The sequence below is a fragment of the Rutidosis leptorrhynchoides genome, chromosome 6, assembly GCF_046630445.1.
Source record: "Rutidosis leptorrhynchoides isolate AG116_Rl617_1_P2 chromosome 6, CSIRO_AGI_Rlap_v1, whole genome shotgun sequence".
In the NCBI taxonomy this organism is placed as follows: Eukaryota; Viridiplantae; Streptophyta; class Magnoliopsida; order Asterales; family Asteraceae; genus Rutidosis; species Rutidosis leptorrhynchoides.
This window is the reverse complement of record NC_092338.1, coordinates 235,181,810-235,209,755: the sequence shown is the minus strand read 5'-3', so window position 1 is coordinate 235,209,755 and position 27,946 is coordinate 235,181,810.

Sequence of the window (27,946 nt, the reverse complement as noted above, 5' to 3'; positions counted from 1 at the left end):
TCTGAAAAGATAGAACTATTAAGAATATATGTTCTTGATATACTTGGAGATTGGGTAGAATGTAAGAGTGGTGTAACATGGCACATGATGACGTTATGATCTGTGAATCATCACGTTCCATTAGAAACTCAGCATGACTTACTGTAATATAATCACGTTGATCAAGTGTCATTATATTATACTAACTCATGCATCAGTTCCCAACATTACTTCAATAACATTCATATTTCAAGCTTGAAAGTTTACAGAATATAGAAACTAACAGTTTCTATATGATGTAACACTGATAGCACGAAGAGATTAATGATTTCAGATAAGAATTGTTATGAAAATATTCTCGGAAATATCAAAGATATTTATGATGATATTTTCAGAATTTCTGAGATCGAATGTTGATGAAGAAAATCCTTTCGCAAGGATTTAGAATAAATAAGGAGCAAGATATTCACTAAAGACTTCATCAGAAACAGAATCATCAGGGTTCTTTATGTACAAGTTTAGTCCTTGTGATTTGCTCAGAGTCTCCTTCATGGTTTGCTCAATTCGTTTTTCAGTACCAAACTTCCTTTTGAGCTTTTCCAACGTATCTTTTTTTTATCAAACTTTTGACTGTTAAAATCATCCATAGTTTTTGTTGCTTCATTCAACTTTTCAAAATTTAGAGCATTAATTCAAAGACTGGGTGCTTTTCTGAATTTCAGAATGGAAGATCATAGTTCTAAGATATAAATGTTATATGGATACATATAACTGTTGATGCGGAAACGTTGCGAGACTCAAAATACAAATTTGCTGATTCCGGGTAATTGGTATGGCAGTTCTCGTTACAAGATGCGGATGAGTATATGATAGGGTTTCAATGAATAAATATAATGATTTGTCAGAGAGATTTAAGCCAAAAAAACAATGAGGCTGCTGGTACGTCTTCTGGTAATATGGTGGAATATAAAAGAATTCTCCGTTATAAAAAGGGTAATTGTATATATCAGGATTATAGTAAGGCTACTTCGAATGAAAAGTCGAAGTTGACTTGCTGGAGCTGTGACAAAAGTGGCTACTTTGAAAAGGGATCGCAAAGTTATTTTTGCTAATAAATGCCAAAGGATCTGATGCGGCTACGTGTTAAACTTTTACTCAGTTGCCGAGAGTTTCTCAGGTGCATAACTATATGCATAAACCTTTCCTTCCGTAGATGAAGTGCGGTTGATTCATCCTATCGATTGAGGTGTTTTCAAGAATCATGAAAGGTTTGAACGCAGATTGTAATCGTCAAGATACAGATGAGGTTTAAGATGAGATCAAGTGGCAAACTTTAAGATATGTTTAGTTTCATATGTTATAATCAATATTTTAATTCATTTTAATTATCCAATGTCGACAGTCCATATTTGATAGTCCACAATTAACAGTCCGATAATACATATATAGCTTAATATATAATATCCGAATTAATTAATACGTATCGGGACCCGTGTACATGTCTCAGACTCGATCACAACTCAAAGTATATATATTATTATAGAATCAACCTCAACCCTGTATAGAGAACTCGATCATTACTGCATATAGAGTGTCTATGGTGATTCCAAATAATATATATAGATGCATCGATATGATATGTCAAAACCTTGTATACGTGTCCCGATATTTAAAGTGCGTAAAATAAATAACAGGAATTAAATAACGATAACTAAAGTGCGTAAAGTAAATAACAAAAATTAGATGACAATAAATAAAATTGCGGGAATGTAAATTGCGATAATTAAATTGCAATAAATAAAATGCGATAAATAGAATGTAATCAGTTAGCTAGGAACAGTTAGCTGGAACAGTTAGCATGGTTTCTTAACAAAATTCCATATTGTTAATTAGTCTGTTTCTAATCAATTTTTATTGTGTCCATTATTTCTTCATTATGCCACTTGTTGGATTCTGGTAAGTAAAAATCCAAATATGAAATTGAATTTGAATGAAAATGGTTATTCTGTGGTGAACGGATTCGTATATCGATAGATGTAGGTAGGATGGTAATCGACCGTTGAATCAGATTCGAAGACTGTACAATGTAACTTATTAATGTGAAATCTTAAATATTTCTCGGGTATTACCTACCAGTTAAAATATTTTTACCATTAACAGTTTGTACGAAAGAATTTTTAATCACAATCTTTATGAAAATATATTTACATATATATTTTCTTCAGATGTAATTATGGATTTAATGAGTCAATGTGATATTAAACTCATCAGATTTACGATTAGAACTATGATACATAATCTCTAAAACATTAGCGTTTACATAATCGTCATGTCGAACGAAGATAAATGATGTAGAATGATTTGTGGAACGATAATTATACTCAAGGTACAGAATGAGATGTTGAGGCATGGATTGTTGAAACTTGGGTTGTTGGTGGTACTGGTGCCATTGGTGCTAAGGCTGGTGATGTTACTGGTGTTGGTGATACTGTTGATGATTGCAAATTGTATACCGTGCTCTCTAAAGTTAATACTCGAACTCGGAGTTCTCTAACTTCTTCTACTAACCCGAGTTGTTTATCAATGTGAGGTAGAGTTCGGATATCTTCTCTAGTTCCATTAATGGTAGTTTCAAGACGAAAAATTCTTGCAAATAGGGTATAAACGGTATTGCGAACGGGTTCGCCGGTGAGCGGGTCAAGTACTCCAAGGTTAGGTGGTAGATTTGATTCATGATATGGAGTACCTTCTTCCTTTCTCCATAGGGTGAGTATGTCGCGAACCCATCCCCATTTTCTCCAGTAATCACGGTAGTTGATTGGTTGGTGTGCTCCTGTCACGCTGTCTTCGGAGTCAGAGGAACTTGGTCGATTCGTAGAGGCCATCTTAAACGATCTCAGGAAAGATTTTTGGTATGAAGAGTTTAGTGGCATCAATTGATAGTTAGATGGTATTCTCAATGCATAATTTGCATAAATATATATAGTACCAGGATCCATTAAATTAAGGAGAAATTTACGAGAGATAACAGGCAAGGTCTACAGTAACAGATACACTAAGATATGAATTGTCAGATACGCTAAGATATGAATTTTGTCTATACACTATTCATGCAGTCAATGCAGTAAAATGTGTCTAGACTAAGAATAATAAGTAGGTAATTTCCTAAAGATGATAAGCAGATGTTTTTCGATAAAAATGATAAGCAAAACTTTTGACATGCAGACACGGTCGAAGTCCAGACTCACTAATGCATCCTAACGACTATCAGTTAGGCACGCTAATGCAAGACCTGGTTCGCTAAGATACCGCTCTGATACCAACTGTAGAGACCCGTCCTAATCCATCCGGACGAAGTCCATATCGATTACAAACGATTCACAATAGTTGATTACATCGCGAGGTAATTGACCTCTATATGATAAATTTTACAAACATTGCATTCGTTTTTAAAAGACAAACTTTCGTTACATCGACAGTTGACAGGCATGTAAAGCATTTCATAATATATCCAAATATAATTGACTTAATAATATTCTTGATGAACTCAACGACTCGAATGCAACATCTTTTGAAATATGTCATGAATGACTCCAAGTAATATCTCTAATATGAGCAAATGCACAGCGGAAGATTTCTTTTGTATCTGAGAATAAACATGCTTTAAAGTGTCAACCAAAGGTTGGTGAGTTCATTAGTTTATCATAAAGAATCATTTCATAATTTTAATAGACCACAAGATTTCATACTTCCATTTCTCATAATCATACGTCCCATGCATAGAGACAAAAATATCATTCATATGGATTGAACACCTGGTAACCGACATTCACAATATGCATATAAGAATATCCTCATCATTCTGGGATCCTCCTTCGGACATGATATAAATTTCGAAGTACTAAAGCATCCGGTACTTTGGATGGGGCTTGTTGGGCCCGATAGATCTATCTTTAGAGTTCGCGTCAATTAGGGTGTCTGTTCCCTAATTCTTAGATTACCAGACTTAATAAAAAGGGGCATATTCAGTTTCGATCATTCAACCATAGAACGTAATTTCGATTACTTGTGTCTATTTCGTAAAACAGTTATAAAAGTTGCGCATGTATTCTCAGCCCAAAAATATAAAGGGTAAAAAGGTAAATGAAACTCACGCATATAAATATTGCAAAAACATTTATTTAAACATTGCATGTATTCTCAGCCCAAAAATGTAATGAGTAAAAAGGGAGCAAATGAAACTCACAATACTGTATTTTGTAGTAAAAATACATATGACGACATTGAACAATGCAGGGTTGACCTCGGATTCACGAACCTATATCAAGTATTAACACATTATAGTATAAATCAATTAAGTTTATATATTTGTTATGTATTAATTATTCTTATAATATATTATGATACTTATTTGATATTTAATTAATGTTATATCAATAATATTAGTTGAAACATAATTTTATGTAATATTAGTATATTTTATGTAATAATATATTTACATATATATCTTTTGTTTTATAAAATTAATAATTGTAGAAATACCTAAGGATAATAATAATAATATTAATAATAATAATAATAATTTTTAAAAGTATAAAACTACCTTAGGAGTCAGTTTTAAAAAAATTGCACCAAGCCGGGCTCGAACCCGAGACCTCTCGTTCACTCATCAACACCCTTAACCATTCCTCCATTTCAGTTTTTCTGATTTATAATACAAACCCAAATACTTATCTATTACATGTTTCAACCCACTTCATCTTCTTCACCAAAATCTAAACAATCAAACAACTTCATTCTTAATAGTCAATCATCAAAATGGTTTTAGGACTTCTAAACAAACATGAAACAAAAAATAAAAATGTGTTCATGATATAAAAAAAATGAGAAAAAAAAAAACAAAAAAATCCTACTGCTTGCTTGTAGCCAAGAAAAAAAAAATTTTGTTTTCAATTTTGAGTTCGTTTTGGACAATCTTTACAACATGAAATATGTTTCAAATCATTCCTAAAAACTATTGAAATCGTCAATTGAACTTAAAACATCAAAACAAGCTCTAATTTCTCCAAGAACAAAACAGTTGACTTTTGACAATTTAACTTTGACTCGCAAATTCGAATTCGTTATCAAGAATTGGAACTTGAGATTTTGCAGGAAGTTTAAGTAAATGATTCCTAACAACTCTACATTTTTAGTTTTTGAAATTTGTTTCGAATTCACGTTAGTGTATGTCACTGTGAAGAACTCAAGAACACAAAAATTGATTTTTAGATTAAGAGTGTTATAGGTTATGATTACAACATGAATTGTGCTGCAAATCATTCCTATAATCTTTATAGATCATCAAATTAACTAGAGATATCAAAACAAACTCGAATTTGATTCAAGAACACTTAGTTGACTGAAAACCAAAACTTTGACTCTCAAATTAGAAATTAATAGAAAGAATTGAGGATTGAAAACTTACAGATAGTTTAGATAGACGATTCCTAACATGACTGCATTATTACATTTTGAAAATTTGTTCTAAATCAAAATATGGTGAAAAAGATGAATGTACCGGTGTCGAGCTTATTTTCTGGGTTTTCTTTGTTTTCAACTCAAATTGCAGTTTGTAACTTATATAGAGTGATTAGGTACATGATTTAACAGTTAAATTGATTTCCAATTGATTTGTGAAGTAGACTTGTAACAAACTGGAGACATGAAGTACGTAAATTATTTTCATGTGAAGAAAAAGAAAAAAAATTGATAGTTACTTCTAACATAATGGGATTCCCTATTTTTATTTTTAATAAATATTAATAGTAAATACCCTAATAATATTAATAATAATTCTAATAAAATAACTAAATAATATCATAAAAGTGATAATAAATAAAAATAAGAATTCGTTTAAATCATAAATAAATTTTAATCTTAATTATCTTGTACATTATTTTACATTTTCAATTCAAATGATTATTTTGTATTTTATTAGTACAACTTAATATGCACTCTTATATTTATACATGTATATATATTTACATATTTATTTACACACAAATGTTGGTGAATTGTCGGAAATAGTCATAGGTTAAATGAATCTATATAAATAGTTCAAACATTTCGAGACTCAACATTACAGGCTTTGCTTATTGTGTTGGAACATATAAAGATTAAGTTTTAATTTGGTCAGAAATTTCCGGGTCGTCACTGTGATGACCCGGGAATTTCCGACCAAATTTAAACATAATCTTATATGATTCGACTCGATAAGCAAAGTCTATTAAACCGAGTCTCATTATGTTTGAACTATTTCATGATAACATTTGACCTTTAACTATTTCCGACGATTCACGAACCTTTAATTGTAACTAAGAATGTAAATATAAATAATTATATATAAAACTAATTATATTAGTATTAATGAACTATTAAGTAATTTTGTTATTATAAAAGATAACATTTAATAACTAAAGATTTTCATTTTGAATATATATAGTATATTGTATATAAATGATTCAAACATATTTTACCAACGTTATCAAAATATTAAATGTACAATGTTATACTTTGTAGTTAATTGTTTAATATACATAATTAATCATCTACTCAACATTTAAAACATGATTTTATATATATGGTAGTATACATATATACATAAATATAACTATATATATATATGATTTTATACATAATTATTATATTATGTATATGTAGAAATTTATAATATATCTATGATGAAATAATGTACTATTTTAATAAATATATATAATACTTTCATATATAAAACATTTATATTTTTCATAATTACATACATAAGTATAATATAATTAGTATGTAAATATGTAAATAAATATTATAATATATTTATATTAAAATGCATAAATATATAATATTCAGTATATGTTACAATACATATTACATAATTATTAAATATTACATAATAATAGATGATATTAATAAATTAAATTTAAATACAAATATAGTTGTTGTAGTAATGTTATTTGTATCGTCAAATATCAATATTTGTATTCATAATATCACTTTATATCATATAAAGATGAAATTGGATGTATATATTAGATTATTATTACTAATATTATTATTATCGATAAAATATTAATATTATCATAATTAGTATGGTATTATTATTATTATTATTATTATCATTTTTACAATTATTATTATCATTAATATTATATTTATCATTATTATTAATTTTATTAATATTATTAGATATTAATAGTATTGTTATTATATATTATTATTATTAATTAAAAAAACAGTAGGGATCTATATTATACGCGTGACCTCTGTATCCTTTATCTCTATTATTATTATTATTTTTTGTTTCTTTCCTGCTCCCAACTCGTGAACCTGTGTTGACATTTTCTCCATTTTTTATCAACCGATCTCTATTATTACAACATGATTATGTATAATTGCAAATCAAATAAAAAGGAAATCCAATGGGATTAAAGAGCACATCGATATTATTTTTTTTTCTTCTTCTCTGCACGCTCCAATTTTTTTTTCTCTTAATTCAATTTCGAATAAAGTTTCAAAATCTAAAAATGCAGAAAGGTTAGAAATCTTTCTTTGAATCTATCTGCAAAATCTCAACTCTCAAATCTTTATATCGATCTTGAATTTTGAAGTCAAAGTTTAGTTTAAAAAAAGTCAACAATTGTTCTTGAGACAAATTCGCGTTCGTGTATATGTTTCTGATCAAATTGACGATTCCAGTAGTTTTTATACATGTTTATAAAACTATTTCGTGTTATAAACATTATCTATAATGTTATCTATTACGAAATCAATTTTTTTTGTTTTGTTCCAAGAACCGACGCTGCAGTAGGCCTTTAGTATTTTTTTTTTATTTTAGAACCCAAATTATTTTTTTTTCTGTAATGTTTTGAAGCTTTAAAGGGAACCCCGATTTTGTTTTTTTTTTTTTGGTTATTGATGTTTTGTTGAATCCATGAGACTTGTGGAGAAGAAGAGGAATAGAAGAAAAACAGTTTATATATAAAATTTAAATTCGATATTAATACAGAGAATCAGAATTGGTGGGATGGTCGAGAGTGTTTGCGTGTGAGCATGTGGTCACGAGATCGAGTCCAGAGGACGGTAGTTTCTTTTTTTTTTTTGAAACTCTTTTCATGTGAGGTAGTTTTCTTTTCTAATTTTATTATTGTTATTATATATTAATTATTATTAGTATTATTATTATTATTGTGATTGTTTTGATTGTTATTGTTATTGTTATTAGTATCATACTTGTTATCATATTTGAAAGTATTATAGACATTACTATTATTATTATGATAGGTATTAATAATATTATTATTAGTAATAAACTTATCATTTTAGTATTTTATCATCATTAGGATTATGATTATGATTATCATTATTATTATTATGAAGGAAATAAAAATATATTATTATCATCAATATTAGAATTTGTACCGTTTATAAATAATAGTATCATCAGTACATTTACAATTAATAATATCATATTTATCAGTATCATCATTAATATTTACTAGTATTATTATGATTATCATTTATCATTTTATAAATATTAGAACCCTTATTATTAACATAAGTATGGTATTAGTATTAATATTATTTTAGAGTTATTATTATTAGTATCATTAACAGTTATCATTTTCATTTTTTTTGCTATTAGTATTATCATTATTAATAAAATTATTAATATTATTAGTAAATCATTATTATCTAAATTATTATTTTAACAAATAAATCTTTTGTACACTATATATATACTTATGGTATATACTAGGATTGTATTAATAATTCACATAACAAACTAATAAAATTTCATAAATACAATACTAACCACAAATATATGTATATAAATATATTAATGTCACTATTTATATAAACGTAAATCATTATAGATATATATACATAAAATCGATATATATATAAAATATAATATAAGTATACGTTTAAAATAAAGGTTAGAATAAATTCTACAAAACTATAATATATAAATAATACATATTAATAAATGAAATTTTGTAACTTACATTATACGTATTAATATATACACAATTGATATAGGTTCGTGAATCCGAGGCCAACCCTGCATTGTTCAATGACGTCATATGTATTTTTACTACAAAATACAGTATCGTGAGTTTCATTTGCCTTTTTACCCTTTATATTTTTGGGCTGAGAATACATGCGCAACTTTTATAACTGTTTTACGAAATTGACACAAGTACGTGAAACTACATTCTATGGTTGGATTATCGAAGTCGAATATGCCCCTTTTTATTAAGTTTGGTAATCTAAGAATTAGGGAACAGACACCCTAATTGACGCGAATCCTAAAGATAGATCTATCGGGTCCAACAAGCCCCATACAAAGTACCGGATGTTTTAGTACTTCGAAATTTATATCATGTCCGAAGGAGGATCCCGGAATGATGGGGATATTCTTATATATGCATATTGTTAATGTCGGTTACCAGGTGTTCAATCCATATGAATGATATTTTTGTCTCTATGCATGGGACGTATGTTTATGAGAAATGGAAATCTGAAATCTTGTGGTCTATTAAAATGATGGAAACGATTGTTTAAGTTAACCTAATGAACTCACCAACCTTTTGTTGACACTTTAAAGCATGTTTATTCTCAGGTACGAAAGAAATCTTCCGCTGTGTATTTGCTCATTTTATAGATATTACTTGGAGTCATTCATGGCATATTTCAAAAGACGTTGCATTCGAGTCGTCGAGTTCATCAAGATTATTATGAAAGTTTGTCTTTTCAAAAACGAATGCAATGTTTGTAAAATGTATCATATAGAGGTCAAGTACCTCGCGATGTAATCAACTGTTGTGAATCGTTTATAATCGATATGGACTTCGTCCGGATGGATTAGGACGGGTCTTCACAGTTGGTATCAGAGCGGTGGTCTTAGCGAACCAGGTCTTGCATTAGTGAGTCTAACTGATAGTCGTTAGAATGCATTAATGAGTCTGGACTTCGACCGTGTCTGCATGTCAAAAGTTTTGCTTATCATTTAGTGTCGAAAAATTATTTGCTTATCATCCTTAAAGTCTAAGACACGTCTTACTGCCTTTATTGCATAGACAGTGTATAGTTAAATTCATATCTTAGCGTATCTGTTATTGTTACCTTTGCCTGACAGCTTCCGTAGATTCCTCCGTAGCTTATGGGATTTTAGTATTATATATGCATATGTAAATTATGTATTGCAGGGTACTAATCTACATCCTATAATCTATTTCTTATCGAAAATCCTTCATCTGATCGTACGAGATGAATCCCTCAACCAGTTCGAGTCCATCAGATTTCGATAGCTATTTCGATAGTTATTCCGACAGCTATTTCGATATGGATTTCCACTCGAGCTCCGAAAGCAGAGTAACCGGAATGAATCGATCAATTAGCCATCATCTATTCTGAATGAATTGGAGATGGGTTCGTAGTCGACTTAATCAATGGAAACGCGAAGAAGGCGATCATTTCCACTAACCAAATTCACCTCTTGACAATGAACCTAAAACGTTTACCGGCGAACCTGTTCGAGACACCATTTTCTCTCTCATTTCCAAAGTATCTCATCACGATCATATACTATCTCAGATTCTAAACCTCGTTCATCCGCTCGTCCGAACCGACAATCATCCCGGTGTAATAGAAGAAGTTAACGAACTTCGCGCATAAGTTGTAGTCTTGGAAAATATGGTGCAAAACGTACCAGCTTCATCCAAATCACCGGCACCAACAGTACCACCAACAACCCAAATTTCAATATCACATGCCTCAACATCTCAATCTATACCTCGAGTATAATCATCATTCTACATGACATTCTACATCAGTTATCTTCGTTCGACATGGTGATTATGTAATCTCTAATGTTTTAGAGATTATTTATTCTAGTTCCAACTGAAAACTAAATGAGTTTAATATCATGTTAACTCATTAAATTCATGATTACATCTGAAGAAAATATATATGTATATATGTTTTCATAAAGATTGTAATTAAAAATTCTTTTGTACAAACTGTTAATAATAAAAATATTTTAACGGGTAGGTAATACCCGAGGAATATTTAAATTTCACATTAATAAGTTACACTGTATATTCTTCGAATCTGATTCAATAGTTATTCACTATCCTATTTACAACCACCGGGATACTTATCCGTTCACCAAAGAATAACTATTTTCATTCAAATTCAATTTCATATTTGAATTTTGACCTATCAGAATCCAACAAGTGGCATAATGAAGAAATAATGGACACAATAAAAATTGATTAGAAACAGACTAATTAACAATATTAAATTTTATTAGGAAACCACGCTAACAAAATCCTAGCTAACTGTTCCTAGCTAACTGTTAATTCCGTATTACATTTTATTTATCGCAATTTATTTATCGCAATTTATTTTATCGCAATTTATATTCTCGCAATTTTATTTATTGTCATTTAATTTCTGTTATTTACTTTACGCACTTTATTTATCGTCATTTAATTTCTGTTATTTATTTTACGCACTTTAAATATCGGGACACGTATACAAGGTTTTGACATATCATATCGACACATCTATATATATTATTTGGAATCACCATAGACACTCTATATGCAGTAATGATCGAGTTCTCTATACAGGGTTGAGGTTGATTCTATAATAATATATATACTTTGAGTTGTGATCGAGTCTGAGACATGTACACGGGTCACGATACGTATTAATTAATTCAAATATTATATATTAAACTATATATGAATGATTGCACTGTCAACTGTGGACTATCGACTGTGGACTAATAACATTGGACAATTAAAATGAATTAAAATATTGAATATAACATATGAAACTAAACAATTCTTCAAGTTTGCCACTTGATTTTGTCTTAAACCTCATTTGTATCTTCACGATTACATTCTGCGTTCAAACCTTTCATGATTCTTGAAAACACCTCAATCGATAGGATGAATCAACCGCACTTCATCTACGGAAGGAAAGATTTATGCATATAGTTATGCACCTGAGAAACTCTCAGCAATTGAGTAAAAGTTCAACACGTAGCCGCGTCAGATCCTTTGGCATTTATTAACAAAAACAACTTTGCGATCCCTTTTCAAAATTAGCCAATTTTGTCACAGCTCCAACAAGTCAACTTCGACTTTTCGTACGAAACAACCTTATTATAACGTTTATATATACGCGTGCTCTTTTATTGTTACCAGGTAACCTTTCATATTCCATCATATTACCATCAGCGTTTAATCATCTAAAAACACAATTCTCCTGAAACCACCTCGGATTAATAACCGATGATTCAGATATCATAGCATTAAATGCAGAGGAAATAGAAAAATGGTAGATGGTCTAAACGGACAAAAGTTTGATGATAAAGAAAGGAGTGTTAGGAACGCTCGATAGAAAATTGGGTATTGAAAAACATATTGAGTTACCCATGAAGGAGACCAAGGACAAATACAAGGACCAAATCCTATATTCAAAGGATTCAGGTAATTCTGGATCCGTTGAAATCTTTAGAGAATATCTTGCTCCGAAGTCATGTTAAAATCTTGCGGAAAATCTTTCTCCATCAACCGTCGAACTTAGAAATTCCAAAATATCATCATCAATATCTTTGATATTTCTGAGGATATTTTCATAAATATTCTCGTCCAAAATTATATACCTCTTCGTGCTTCCTGTGTATCAATATATTGGAAACATTCAATAGAAAATATAGTACCGAAAAGCAGATTATGCGAAACTATGAAGAAAGCCGTGGATAAATCACAAAGAATAAGTTTGACTTCAAAGAATCCAAATAATTCAATGTCTGCTAAAGTCTATAGTGAATAACTTGCTCCTTACTCTAAACCCTTGCAGACAATAGTTTCTATCATCCTCTGATCTTAGATATTCTGAGATATTATCGTACCTTTCATTATAAATATCCTCCATATTTCTGGAGATATTTTTATAACTATTCTTATCTGAAATCATTAATCTTTTCGTGCTATCAGTATTACATCATATAGAAACTGTTAGTTTCTATATTCTGTAAATTTTCAAGCTTAAAATATGAATGTTATTGAAGTAATGATGGGAACTGATGCATGAGTTAGTATAATATAATGACACTTGATCAACGTGATTATATTACAGTAAGTCATGCTGAGTTTCTAAATGAAACGTGATGATTCACAGATCATAACGTCATCATGTGCCATGTTACATAACTCTTTCATCCTACTTAACTCCGTAACAAATCAAGAAAATGTATTCTTGATGGTTCTATCTTCCGTGATGTTGATAAATTTGAAAATCAAATCGTGCTATCACGTTCCTTCATGCTTAGAACATTATAATCATTCGAAACTCTATATCTATAAATTCTGGACCATTATTCGCTTGACTTGAAGTCGGGAAGAGAAAACAAAAGCATAGAGCTTTGAAATATAAGGGAGAATATAAAGTCCGATAACAACACATAAATTACAAACCGTGTATATCAATGTTTATCGCAACATAAAGACTGTAACATCCCGCCTTTTTCCGTCAACTTTTCCGTTTAACTATTTAAGTTCCGTTAGATGTTTATAACACATCTCGTTAATATGCGTTTGAATTATCTTGTTAGGTAATTCCCGCACCCGATTTAAGTTGAGGGACCAATCTTGCCAAATGTTGAAACTTGTGACTAGGTCAAAGAGTCAAACTCTCATTCTATCCATTCATTCATCTCTTCCAATTTCTTAATACTTCAACTTTTCCTCTCAACTTCAAGAACAAAGATTCATCATCCAAAACCGAGCTAGTGATCTTCTTGCCAAACAAAATACATATTTGAACTCCTCGTGATCTCTTCTTCGATTTCATACCGGTTTCATCAATTTTGGGTAACTTTCTAAATCACTAATCTTTGTGTTCTTGAGATTTTTAAGTTATAAGTTTGTTAATTAGTATCTATGGCTCAAGTCTAGTTTGTTTATGTGTTTGTATGCTCGTTTTTGATATTTTGGAGTAACTAGTTCATATGGAAAGTTAACATGCTTAATCTTGAGTTTTAAGTGTTCATGTGTTGTTAGATGCTAAGACTTCATGTTTTAATCTTGTTCCTAGTGTTACTAGCTTCATTATGATGTAAAGATTGATCAAAGAAACCTCTTAAACTTGATTATGAAATTTGGTGACTTTTGGTTAGGGTTTCATGAACTAAGAATGAATTTTTGATGCATTAAATGACATGAAATGTTAATGGTAAGTGTTAGGTTGTGTTGTATGCTTAATTACCTTCGAAACGGCATATTGTTCATGTAATTTGGTTGCCGAATCATTAAATGGCATTTATGACTTGTGTGTATTGAATGAGGGTCACTAAATGCGGTTTTTGGTTGTTGTATGTGAAAGTTTAATTGATAATAAGTGCATAGTTATGTTCCTTGTCAAAATACCTTTCCGGTGATATAAAATACATGCCTTGAATGTTTGCGGTTTGTAAATTGTGTGGGTTGAGTTTTGATTCGTGTACTTAGGAGTTCAGCAAGCAGGGCCTGAAATCATGCCTAGACGCCGTCCCAGGAATCAGGACGCCGTCCTGCCCTTAAAACCTAGACGCCGTCTAGGCTACCAAGACGCCGTCTTTCTCTTTAAAATGGGACGCCGTCTAGCCTAATTGGGACGCCGTCCCATTACACTAAAGTGGGCTGTTTGCGAGGCCTTTTGACATAAAATGTTTAGGACGTTCTAGACCTCCAATTTACGTGTAACTTGTTTTAACATGCTTATATATGATTAAAAACTTCAGAAAATTTGTCCGAGACCCGACCCGAACGCGTTGACTTTTTCGTTGACTTTGACCCGACCAAGTTTGACTTTTAATCAAACTTGACCAATTACTTATGTAATCTTTCTAACTTGTTTCTATACGTGTACCTTGCATGAAACTTGACAATTTGATTTCACATGCTAAATAATCGAGTCGTAACGAGCCATAGGACTAATTGAACATCTTTGACCTATCGTGTTTACCGTTATTGATACGACCTATTTGTTTAGGTCAAGACTAGCACTATCCTTCGCACACGTTATTTTGTGAAGTACTTTACTACTCGTGCACTCAAGGTGAGATCATAGTCCCACTTTTACTCTTTTTGAACTTACATTTGGGATGAGAAAACATAAACATTTCTTTCACTAAGTGAACACAAGTACAGGAAAACAAACATTCTACATACGAGTTTAGAACAAAATCCTCAATTCGATTATCATTAGTTACACTTGCCGGGTGTAAGCGAGAACTTATGTTGTATGGATCCATATGGGTTTGACAAACCCTCATTCAAACGGTTCGCTACCGTTTACGAATGAAATATATTTTCGAGAAACAGTGTATGTTCTAGCACTAAGTGATGGGGTTCAATGGAAGGAAATGTTAAGCATTGATAATTGGGTGCTCGTGAAACAAACTTTTGGAATGTATTACTATTATTTCATTGATGCAAATCTTGTGGTTCACTTGTACTTACTTACTTAAACCTATGATTTCACCAACGTTTTCGTTGACAGATTTCTATGTTTTTCTCAGGTCCTTGAACGATACATGATACATGCTTCCGCTCATTATTTGATACTTGCATTGGATGTCGAGTATATGTGCATTTCATGGAGCGTCTTTTGACTTTACTTTAAACCGTGTCGCCTAGATTTCATTCGTATTATAACGTTGTAACTTAACTATTGGTTGAACAATTCTTGTAAACTTTGGGAAAAATCTTTATTTTGAAATGAAGGCGACATATTTTGGTCAAACTTTGTCTTAAAGACTTATGACCACGTAACGGGACCTAAGTAGACGGCGCCGTCAAACATGATTTGGTCGGGTCGCTACAGATGGTATCAGAGCCAGGTTTAACCTTAGCCGTAAAGGTAGTCACGCGCGCCGGCTGTCAGGCCGGGCACTCATACGGACTATGCTTTTTGGCGGGTTAATCGTAGAGGGGGTTCTCACAGTGTTACCTGTGACGAAGCATTGGCTCTTACCCCTTGCGATCCCTTGGAATTTGAGGGTTGGCAGTTTGGCAGAAATGCGGGCCGTAAAATCAGTGTCTGAGGTACACTCAGTGGTCACCAAGCGGTTAGCTGGAAAGGCACTGGGTGGGTTTCTACCCCATCTGTCGCTACAGATGGTATCAGAGCGTTGGTTGTAGGGATTTAGAGTTCATTGGTGTCAACCCCGAGTCATGGGGTACATTAGTGAGTCTAGACTACAACCGGCATATAGACTTGAAGTAGGAATTACTTGACTACTTGTGCATTTATACTCGAACGCTTCTACTCATATCTACTCTTAGTTCACCTTAATCTCACGTTGTTTAATTTGATTGACGCGCCACCTTGACTATATGAAATGATGTCGAATGCACATATGAATCAGGGTAATATAATTTCCGGGATTATATTACGGTGACTCATATGAACGTTCCGACATTATGACATAAAGAATTTAAGGCGAGTCGAGGAAAAACTTCTCTTTATCTTTATTCTATATCACGGTTAGTATTATTGAGAATACTAATCAATGATATTCTTGTGTCTTGAAGGAACAATGGCTCCTCGTCGTGTACGCCGCAACGAAACCCCCGAACAAGCTCTCGAACGGATGATAGCTACCGCCGTAGATGCGGCCATGGCCGGTCACTCATCCAACAACAATAATAATAACAACCACAACAACAACAACAACAACAACAACAATGGAGCCGGAAACTCAAACGAGGGATGCTCCTATAAAGCTTTCATGGGGTGCAAACCTCACACTTTTGATGGAACCGGGGGACCGGTCGTGCTCACCCGATGGTTTGAGCAAACGGAAGCCGTCTTTAGCATAAGCGGTTGTCGGGACCAAGACAAGGTCAAATACTCCACTCACACTTTCTCCGGAATTGCTCTAACATGGTGGAACACCTATGTTCAATCGGTGGGTACCGATGAAGCTCATGCCCTCTCTTGGGCCGATCTAAAGGAAAAGATGATTGTTGAATATTTTCCGCGCGAAGAAACCCGAAAGCTTGAGGAAGAACTAAGAGCTTTGAAAGCGGTCGGAAACGATCTTAAAGCTTATAATCAACGCTTCGCCGAACTATCCTTGATGTGTCCTAATCTCGTTAACCCCGAATCTCAAAGGATTGAGCTCTACATGCTCGGTCTTCCAAAAAGCATCAAACAAGGGGTGATGTCATCCAAACCCACTACTCATCAAGCCGCTATGAACATGGCTCGCCAACTAATTGAAACGGTTGACGAAATCGTAGTTCCGGCACCTAAGGCCGAGGATAAATCGGGCGGCAACAAAAGAAAGTGGGAACCCTCCCAATCAAGCAACAACAACTTTGCCAAGAAATCTTTCACTTTCGACGGCAAGAAGGGTTATGCCGGGAATCTACCTCTTTGCAACAAATGCAACAAACATCACTTTGGTGAATGTGGCAAGTTAATTTGCCACCGGTGCCAAGGAGTTGGTCATAAGGCCAACGATTGTAAAAGTGCCACTCCCGTTGCTCGAAAGTGGCCCAATGCACCAAAGACGGGCACTTGTTACGAATGTGGTCAAACGGGTCATTATAGAAATGCATGCCCAAAGAAGAAAGATAACCCCAACACGCGTGGCCGAGCTTTCAACATCAACACCGAGGAAGCCCGGGATGACACTGAACTAGTCACGGGTACGTTTCTTCTCAACAATTCTCATGTCTCCTGTTTATTCGATTCGGGTGCCGATAAATGCTTTGTATCCAAGACTTTGACTCATTCTTTTAGCACTCCACCTCTTCCATTAGATACCACTTATACCATTGAAGTGGCTAACGGGAAACTATTAAGTGCCAACACATATTACCGGGGGTGTACGTTAAACATTTTGGGTAAGGAATTTGAAATTGACTTGATACCCATGGAACTAGGAAGCTTTGATGTAATAATCGGTATGAATTGGTTAGTCAAAACGAAATCTCACATTCTTTGTGATCTTAACGCAATCCGAATTCCTATCGAGAATGGTGAACCTTTGATCGTCTATGGCGATAAGAGTTGCACCGGACTCAACCTCGTTTCGTGTGTTAAAGTTAGAAAACTACTCCGTAAGGGTTGTTTTGCGATCCTTGCTCACGTTAAGAAAGTCGAGTCCGATGAGAAGCACATCGATGATGTGCCAATTGTTAGTGACTATTCCGATGTATTTCCCGACGAATTGCCGGGTCTTCCGCCTCATCGACCGGTTGAATTCCAAATCGATCTTATTCCGGGAGCCGCGCCCGTAGCGCGTGCACCATATAGACTCGCTCCATCCGAATTGCAAGAATTGCAAAGTCAAATCCAAGAGTTACTTGACCGTGGTTTCATTCAACCTAGCCATTCACCATGGGGCGCTCCGATTTTGTTTGTTAAAAAGAAAGACGGATCCCTACGAATGTGCATTGATTATCGTGAACTAAATAAATTGACGGTTAAGAACCGATATCCTCTTCCTCGCATCGATGACCTCTTTGATCAACTACAAGGGTCTTGTGTATATTCGAAAATCGATCTCCGCTCGGGTTATCATCAATTAAGGGTTAAGGGGGAAGATGTCTCCAAAACCGCTTTCCGGACTCGCTATGGTAGTTATGAATTCCTCGTCATGCCATTTGGTCTCACTAACGCACCGGCGGTGTTCATGGATCTTATGAACCGCGTGTGCAAACCGTATCTCGATAAATTCGTTATTGTGTTCATCGATGATATATTGATCTATTCTAAAAATGAAGAAGAGCACGAACAACATCTCCGACTTGTGCTTGAACTTTTAAGACAAGAACAACTCTATGCCAAATTCTCCAAGTGTGAATTTTGGTTAAAGGAAGTTCAATTTCTTGGTCATGTTGTAAGTGATCAAGGTATTAAAGTCGATCCCACGAAAATCGAAGCCATTAGTAAATGGGAGACTCCTACTACTCCTACTCACATTCGTCAATTTTTGGGTCTCGCCGGGTACTATCGTAGATTCATCGAAAATTTCTCTTTGGTTGCACGTCCTCTAACCGCATTAACTCACAAAGGAAAGAAATTCATTTGGGCGACCGAGCAAGAATCCGCGTTTCAAATCTTGAAAACGAAGCTAACCACCGCTCCTATCTTGTCACTTCCCGAAGGCAATGATGACTTTGTTGTATATTGTGATGCCTCAAAACATGGTTTTGGGTGTGTATTGATGCAACGAACGAAAGTCATTGCTTATGCTTCTCGACAACTCAAAATTCATGAACGAAACTACACGACGCATGATCTCGAACTCGGAGCCGTTGTCTTTGCACTTAAAATGTGGAGACACTATCTTTATGGAACTAAGAGTACTATCTTTACCGACCACAAAAGTCTCCAACACATTTTCGATCAAAAGCAACTAAACATGAGACAACGAAGGTGGATTGAAACCTTAAACGATTACGATTGCGAGCTTCGTTACCATCCCGGGAAGGCAAATGTAGTAGCCGATGCCTTAAGCCGAAAAGAAAGAGCGGTGCCTCTCCGTGTCCGAGCTTTAAACATCACCATTCACACCAACCTTAATAGCCAAATTCGGGTAGCCCAAGATGAGGCTCTCAAGGATGAAAACATCTCTCTCGAACACTTGAACGTCCTCACCTCTCGATTCGAAGTTAAAGAAACCGGACTCCGACATTTCGCCGGAAGAATTTGGGTGCCTAGTTATGGGGATCTACGAAGCCTTATTTTAGATGAAGCCCATAAGTCACGATACTCGATTCACCCCGGTACTAATAAGATGTACCACGACCTTAAACAACTATATTGGTGGCCGAACATCAAAAAGGACGTAGCTACTTATGTTTCCAAGTGTTTGACATGTTCCAAAGTCAAAGCCGAACACCAAAGACCGTCCGGACTACTTCGACAACCCGAGATCCCGCAATGGAAGTGGGAAAGGATAACGATGGATTTTATCACCAAGCTACCAAAAACGACGGGCGGTTATGATACCATTTGGGTTATTGTTGACCGTCTCACCAAATCCGCACACTTCCTTGCCATGAAAGAAACGGACAAAATGGAGAAACTTGCACAACTTTACATTAAGGAGATCGTAGCCCGACACGGTGTACCTTTATCGATTATCTCCGACCGAGATGGCCGTTTCGTTTCTACATTTTGGCGTACATTGCAAGAAGCGTTGGGAACGCGTTTAGACATGAGCACCGCATATCATCCTCAAACCGATGGACAAAGCGAACGTACAATCCAAACCTTGGAAGACATGTTACGAGCTTGCGTGGTTGATTTCGGAAAAGCTTGGGACAAGCACTTACCTCTCGCCGAGTTCTCTTACAACAATAGTTATCACGCGAGTATTAAAGCCGCACCTTTTGAAGCGCTATATGGCCGCAAATGTCGTTCACCTCTTTGTTGGGCCGAGGTAGGCGACGTACAAATCACCGGACCCGAACTCATTCACGAAACTACCGAGAAAATCGTTCAAATCCGAGATAGGCTTAGGACGGCCCGAAGTCGTCAAAAGAGCTATACCGACAAACGACGCAACGATCTTGAATTTCAAGTCGGTGACCGAGTAATGTTAAAAGTCGCACCTTGGAAAGGTGTCATTCGTTTTGGGAAACGTGGGAAACTAAATCCGCGGTATGTTGGTCCTTTCGAGATCTTAGAGCGTGTTGGAACCGTCGCGTATCGTTTAAACCTTCCGCCTCAACTAAGCTCCGTTCATCCTACTTTCCATGTATCTAACTTGAAGAAGTGTCTTGCCGAGCCCGATATCGTCGTCCCTCTCGAGGAACTTACTATTAATGACAAACTCCATTTTGTGGAGGAACCGGTTGAAATTGTGGACTACGTCGAAAAGGAATTAAAACAAAGCCGGATCCCGATTGTTAAGGTCCGATGGAACGCCAAAAGGGGACCCGAGTTTACTTGGGAAAGAGAAGACCAAATGCGAAAGAAGCACCCGCATCTATTCCCGATTCCGGAACCGTCAGATTCCGAGGAAGAAACAACGACTACAACGCCTGCTTAAATTTCGGGACGAAATTTCTTTTAAGGTGTAGGTAATGTAACATCCCGCCTTTTTCCGTCAACTTTTCCGTTTAACTATTTAAGTTCCGTTAGATGTTTATAACACATCTCGTTAATATGCGTTTGAATTATCTTGTTAGGTAATTCCCGCACCCGATTTAAGTTGAGGGACCAATCTTGCCAAATGTTGAAACTTGTGACTAGGTCAAAGAGTCAAACTCTCATTCTATCCATTCATTCATCTCTTCCAATTTCTTAATACTTCAACTTTTCCTCTCAACTTCAAGAACAAAGATTCATCATCCAAAACCGAGCTAGTGATCTTCTTGCCAAACAAAATACATATTTGAACTCCTCGTGATCTCCTCTTTGATTTCATACCGGTTTCATCAATTTTGGGTAACTTTCTAAATCACTAATCTTTGTGTTCTTGAGATTTTTAAGTTATAAGTTTGTTAATTAGTATCTATGGCTCAAGTCTAGTTTGTTTATGTGTTTGTATGCTCGTTTTTGATATTTTGGAGTAACTAGTTCATATGGAAAGTTAACATGCTTAATCTTGAGTTTTAAGTGTTCATGTGTTGTTAGATGCTAAGACTTCATGTTTTAATCTTGTTCCTAGTGTTACTAGCTTCATTATGATGTAAAGATTGATCAAAGAAACCTCTTAAACTTGATTATGAAATTTGGTGACTTTTGGTTAGGGTTTCATGAACTAAGAATGAATTTTTGATGCATTAAATGACATGAAATGTTAATGGTAAGTGTTAGGTTGTGTTGTATGCTTAATTACCTTCGAAACGGCATATTGTTCATGTAATTTGGTTGCCGAATCATTAAATGGCATTTATGACTTGTGTGTATTGAATGAGGGTCACTAAATGCGGTTTTTGGTTGTTGTATGTGAAAGTTTAATTGATAATAAGTGCATAGTTATGTTCCTTGTCAAAATACCTTTCCGGTGATATAAAATACATGCCTTGAATATTTGCGGTTTGTAAATTGTGTGGGTTGAGTTTTGATTCGTGTACTTAGGAGTTCAGCAAGCAGGGCCTGAAATCATGCCTAGACGCCGTCCCAGGAATCAGGACGCCGTCCTGCCCTTAAAACCTAGACGCCGTCTAGGCTACCAAGACGCCGTCTTTCTCTTTAAAATGGGACGCCGTCTAGCCTAATTGGGACGCCGTCCCATTACACTAAAGTGGGCTGTTTGCGAGGCCTTTTGACATAAAATGTTTAGGACGTTCTAGACCTCCAATTTACGTGTAACTTGTTTTAACATGCTTATATATGATTAAAAACTTCAGAAAATTTGTCCGAGACCCGACCCGAACGCGTTGACTTTTTCGTTGACTTTGACCCGACCAAGTTTGACTTTTAATCAAACTTGACCAATTACTTATGTAATCTTTCTAACTTGTTTCTATACGTGTACCTTGCATGAAACTTGACAATTTGATTTCACATGCTAAATAATCGAGTCGTAACGAGCCATAGGACTAATTGAACATCTTTGACCTATCGTGTTTACCGTTATTGATACGACCTATTTGTTTAGGTCAAGACTAGCACTATCCTTCGCACACGTTATTTTGTGAAGTACTTTACTACTCGTGCACTCAAGGTGAGATCATAGTCCCACTTTTACTCTTTTTGAACTTACATTTGGGATGAGAAAACATAAACATTTCTTTCACTAAGTGAACACAAGTACAGGAAAACAAACATTCTACATACGAGTTTAGAACAAAATCCTCAATTCGATTATCATTAGTTACACTTGCCGGGTGTAAGCGAGAACTTATGTTGTATGGATCCATATGGGTTTGACAAACCCTCATTCAAACGGTTCGCTACCGTTTACGAATGAAATATATTTTCGAGAAACAGTGTATGTTCTAGCACTAAGTGATGGGGTTCAATGGAAGGAAATGTTAAGCATTGATAATTGGGTGCTCGTGAAACAAACTTTTGGAATGTATTACTATTATTTCATTGATGCAAATCTTGTGGTTCACTTGTACTTACTTACTTAAACCTATGATTTCACCAACGTTTTCGTTGACAGATTTCTATGTTTTTCTCAGGTCCTTGAACGATACATGATACATGCTTCCGCTCATTATTTGATACTTGCATTAGATGTCGAGTATATGTGCATTTCATGGAGCGTCTTTTGACTTTACTTTAAACCGTGTCGCCTAGATTTCATTCGTATTATAACGTTGTAACTTAACTATTGGTTGAACAATTCTTGTAAACTTTGGGAAAAATCTTTATTTTGAAATGAAGGCGACATATTTTGGTCAAACTTTGTCTTAAAGACTTATGACCACGTAACGGGACCTAAGTAGACGGCGCCGTCAAACATGATTTGGTCGGGTCGCTACAAAGACACGGGAGAATTAAAAACATTATAATCCCGAGGGCGAAGTAGAAGAAAGCAGATTCCTCTGGTGGAAGTTGGAAAAGGAGAATGATTGTTGCGATAGTAAGGATGAGGACAAGGATCAGAACTGGATTAATCATTTTCAGAATCTTTTGGATGTATGAACTAAGAAAGAAAGTATAAGAATGGTGAGAATAATGGAAAGGAAGAGCTTAATTTATACTGGAAATATCAGACGTAGTAATCGGGGCAGATCACCGTATTTAATTAAAGAGATCTTAATTTCCATAAATCCCGAAGAATCAGATTTTATAGATGTTCAAGATTTTCTTTAAATCCCTTAAATTCCGGAATTCAACCAAGGCAATGTCAAAAGTTAAGACGCGCCTTATTTTCTAAATTCAAACCTGACTACGTCAAAAGTTAAAAACAAATCTTTGTTTCTCATTTCATCCTTTTGTGAATAGCTTCATTCGCACTCTTCGAATAATCGAATTATTTTTATCCATATTACTCAATGATGATAAAACTCAAGTTATCAACTCATATTCGTCAGGAAAACATATTTATTGTTAGCTATGACGACCTCACTCAAATTTCGGGACGAAATTTCTTTAACGGGTAGGTACTGTGATGACCCGAGAATTTCCGACCAAATTTAAACATAATCTTATATGATTCGACTCGATAAGCAAAGTCTATTAAACCGAGTCTCATTATGTTTGACCTATTTCATGATAACATTTGACCTTTAACTATTTCCGACGATTCACGAACCTTTAATTGTAACTAAGAATGTAAATATAAATAATTATATATAAAACTAATTATATTAGTATTAATGAACTATTAAGTAATTTTGTTATTATAAAAGATAACATTTAATAACTAAAGATTTTCATTTTGAATATATATAGTATATTGTATATAAATGATTCAAACATATTTTACCAACGTTATCAAAATATTAAATGTACAATGTTATACTTTGTAGTTAATTGTTTAATATACATAATTAATCATCTACTCAACATTTAAAACATGATTTTATATATATGGTAGTATACATATATACATAAATATAACTATATATATATATGATTTTATACATAATTATTATATTATGTATATGTAGAAATTTATAATATATCTATGATGAAATAATGTACTATTTTAATAAATATATATAATACTTACATATATAAAACATTTATATTTTTCATAATTACATACATAAGTATAATATAATTAGTATGTAAATATGTAAATAAATATTATAATATATTTATATTAAAATGCATAAATATATAATATTCAGTATATGTTACAATACATATTACATAATTATTAAATATTACATAATAATAGATGATATTAATAAATTAAATTTAAATACAAATATAGTTGTTGTAGTAATGTTATTTGTATCGTCAAATATCAATATTTGTATTCATAATATCACTTTATATCATATAAAGATGAAATTGGATGTATATATTAGATTATTATTACTAATATTATTATTATCGATAAAATATTAATATTATCATAATTAGTATGGTATTATTATTATTATTATTATTATTATTATCATTTTTACAATTATTATTATCATTAATATTATATTTATCATTATTATTAATTTTATTAATATTATTAGATATTAATAGTATTGTTATTATATATTATTATTATTAATTAAAAAAACAGTAGGGATCTATATTATACGCGTGACCTCTGTATCCTTTATCTCTATTATTATTATTATTATTATTTTTTGTTTCTTTCCTGCTCCCAACTCGTGAACCTGTGTTGACATTTTCTCCATTTTTTATCAACCGATCTCTATTATTACAATATGATTATGTATAATTGCAAATCAAATAAAAAGGAAATCCAATGGGATTAAAGAGCACATCGATATTATTTTTTTTTCTTCTTCTCTGCACGCTCCAATTTTTTTCTTCTCTTAATTCAATTTCGAATAAAGTTTCAAAATCTAAAAATGCAGAAAGGTTAGAAATCTTTCTTTGAATCTATCTGCAAAATCTCAACTCTCAAATCTTTATATCGATCTTGAATTTTGAAGTCAAAGTTTAGTTTAAAAAAGTCAACAATTGTTCTTGAGACAAATTCGCGTTCGTGTATATGTTTCTGATCAAATTGACGATTCCAGTAGTTTTTATACATGTTTAGAAAACTATTTCGTGTTATAAACATTATCTATAATGTTATCTATTACGAAATCAATTTTTTTTGTTTTGTTCCAAGAACCGACGCTGCAGTAGGCCTTTAGTATTTTTTTTTTATTTTAGAACCCAAATTATTTTTTTTTCTCTAATGTTTTGAAGCTTTAAAGGGAACCCCGATTTTGTTTTTTTTTTTAGTTATTGATGTTTTGTTGAATCCATGAGACTTGTGGAGAAGAAGAGGAATAGAAGAAAAACAGTTTATATATAAAATTTAAATTCGATATTAATACAGAGAATCAGAATTGGTGGGATGGTCGAGAGTGTTTGCGTGTGAGCATGTGGTCACGAGATCGAGTCCAGAGGACGGTAGTTTCTTTTTTTTTTTGAAACTCTTTTCATGTGAGGTAGTTTTCTTTTCTAATTTTATTATTGTTATTATATATTAATTATTATTAGTATTATTATTATTATTGTGATTGTTTTGATTGTTATTGTTATTGTTATTATTAGTATCATACTTGTTATCATATTTGAAAGTATTATAGACATTACTATTATTATTATGATAGGTATTAATAATATTATTATTAGTAATAAACTTATCATTTTAGTATTTTATCATCATTAGGATTATGATTATGATTATCATTATTATTATTATGAAGGAAATAAAAATATATTATTATCATCAATATTAGAATTTGTACCGGTTTATAAATAATAGTATCATCAGTACATTTACAATTAATAATATCATATTTATCAGTATCATCATTAATATTTACTAGTATTATTATGATTATCATTTATCATTTTATAAATATTAGAACCCTTATTATTAACAGAAGTATGGTATTAGTATTAATATTATTTTAGAGTTATTATTATTAGTATCATTAACAGTTATCATTTTCATTTTTTTTGCTATTAGTATTATCATTATTAATAAAATTATTAATATTATTAGTAAATCATTATTATCTAAATTATTATTTTAACAAATAAATCTTTTGTACACTATATATATACTTATGGTATATACTAGGATTGTATTAATAATTCACATAACAAACTAATAAAATTTCATAAATACAATACTAACCACAAATATATGTATATAAATATATTAATGTCACTATTTATATAAACGTAAATCATTATAGATATATATACATAAAATCGATATATATATAAAATATAACTTAAAATATAATATAAGTATACGTTTAAAATAAAGGTTAGAATAAATTCTACAAAACTATAATATATAAATAATACATATTAATAAATGAAATTTTGTAACTTACATTATACGTATTAATATATACACAATTGATATAGGTTCGTGAATCCGAGGCCAACCCTGCATTGTTCAATGACGTCATATGTATTTTTACTACAAAATACAGTATCGTGAGTTTCATTTGCCTTTTTACCCTTTATATTTTTGGGCTGAGAATACATGCGCAACTTTTATAACTATTTTACGAAATTGACACAAGTACGTGAAACTACATTCTATGGTTGGATTATCGAAGTCGAATATGCCCCTTTTTATTAAGTCTGGTAATCTAAGAATTAGGGAACAGACACCCTAATTGACGCGAATCCTAAAGATAGATCTATCGGGTCCAACAAGCCCCATCCAAAGTACCGGATGTTTTAGTACTTCGAAATTTATATCATGTCCGAAGGAGGATCCCGGAATGATGGGGATATTCTTATATATGCATATTGTTAATGTCGGTTACCAGGTGTTCAATCCATATGAATGATATTTTTGTCTCTATGCATGGGACGTATGTTTATGAGAAATGGAAATCTGAAATCTTGTGGTCTATTAAAATGATGGAAACGATTGTTTAAGTTAAACTAATGAACTCACCAACCTTTTGTTGACACTTTAAAGCATGTTTATTCTCAGGTACGAAAGAAATCTTCCGCTGTGTATTTGCTCATTTTATAGATATTACTTGGAGTCATTCATGGCATATTTCAAAAGATGTTGCATTCGAGTCGTCGAGTTCATCAAGATTATTATCAAGTCAATTATAGTTGGATATATTATGAAATGGTATGCATGCCTGTCAACTTTCGATGTAATGAAAGTTTGTCTTTTCAAAAACGAATGCAATGTTTGTAAAATGTATCATATAGAGGTCAAGTACCTCGCGATGTAATCAACTGTTGTGAATCGTTTATAATCGATATGGACTTCGTCCGGATGGATTAGGACGGGTCTTCACAGTCACAGCATTCGTACCCTGAATGGGACTTGTCA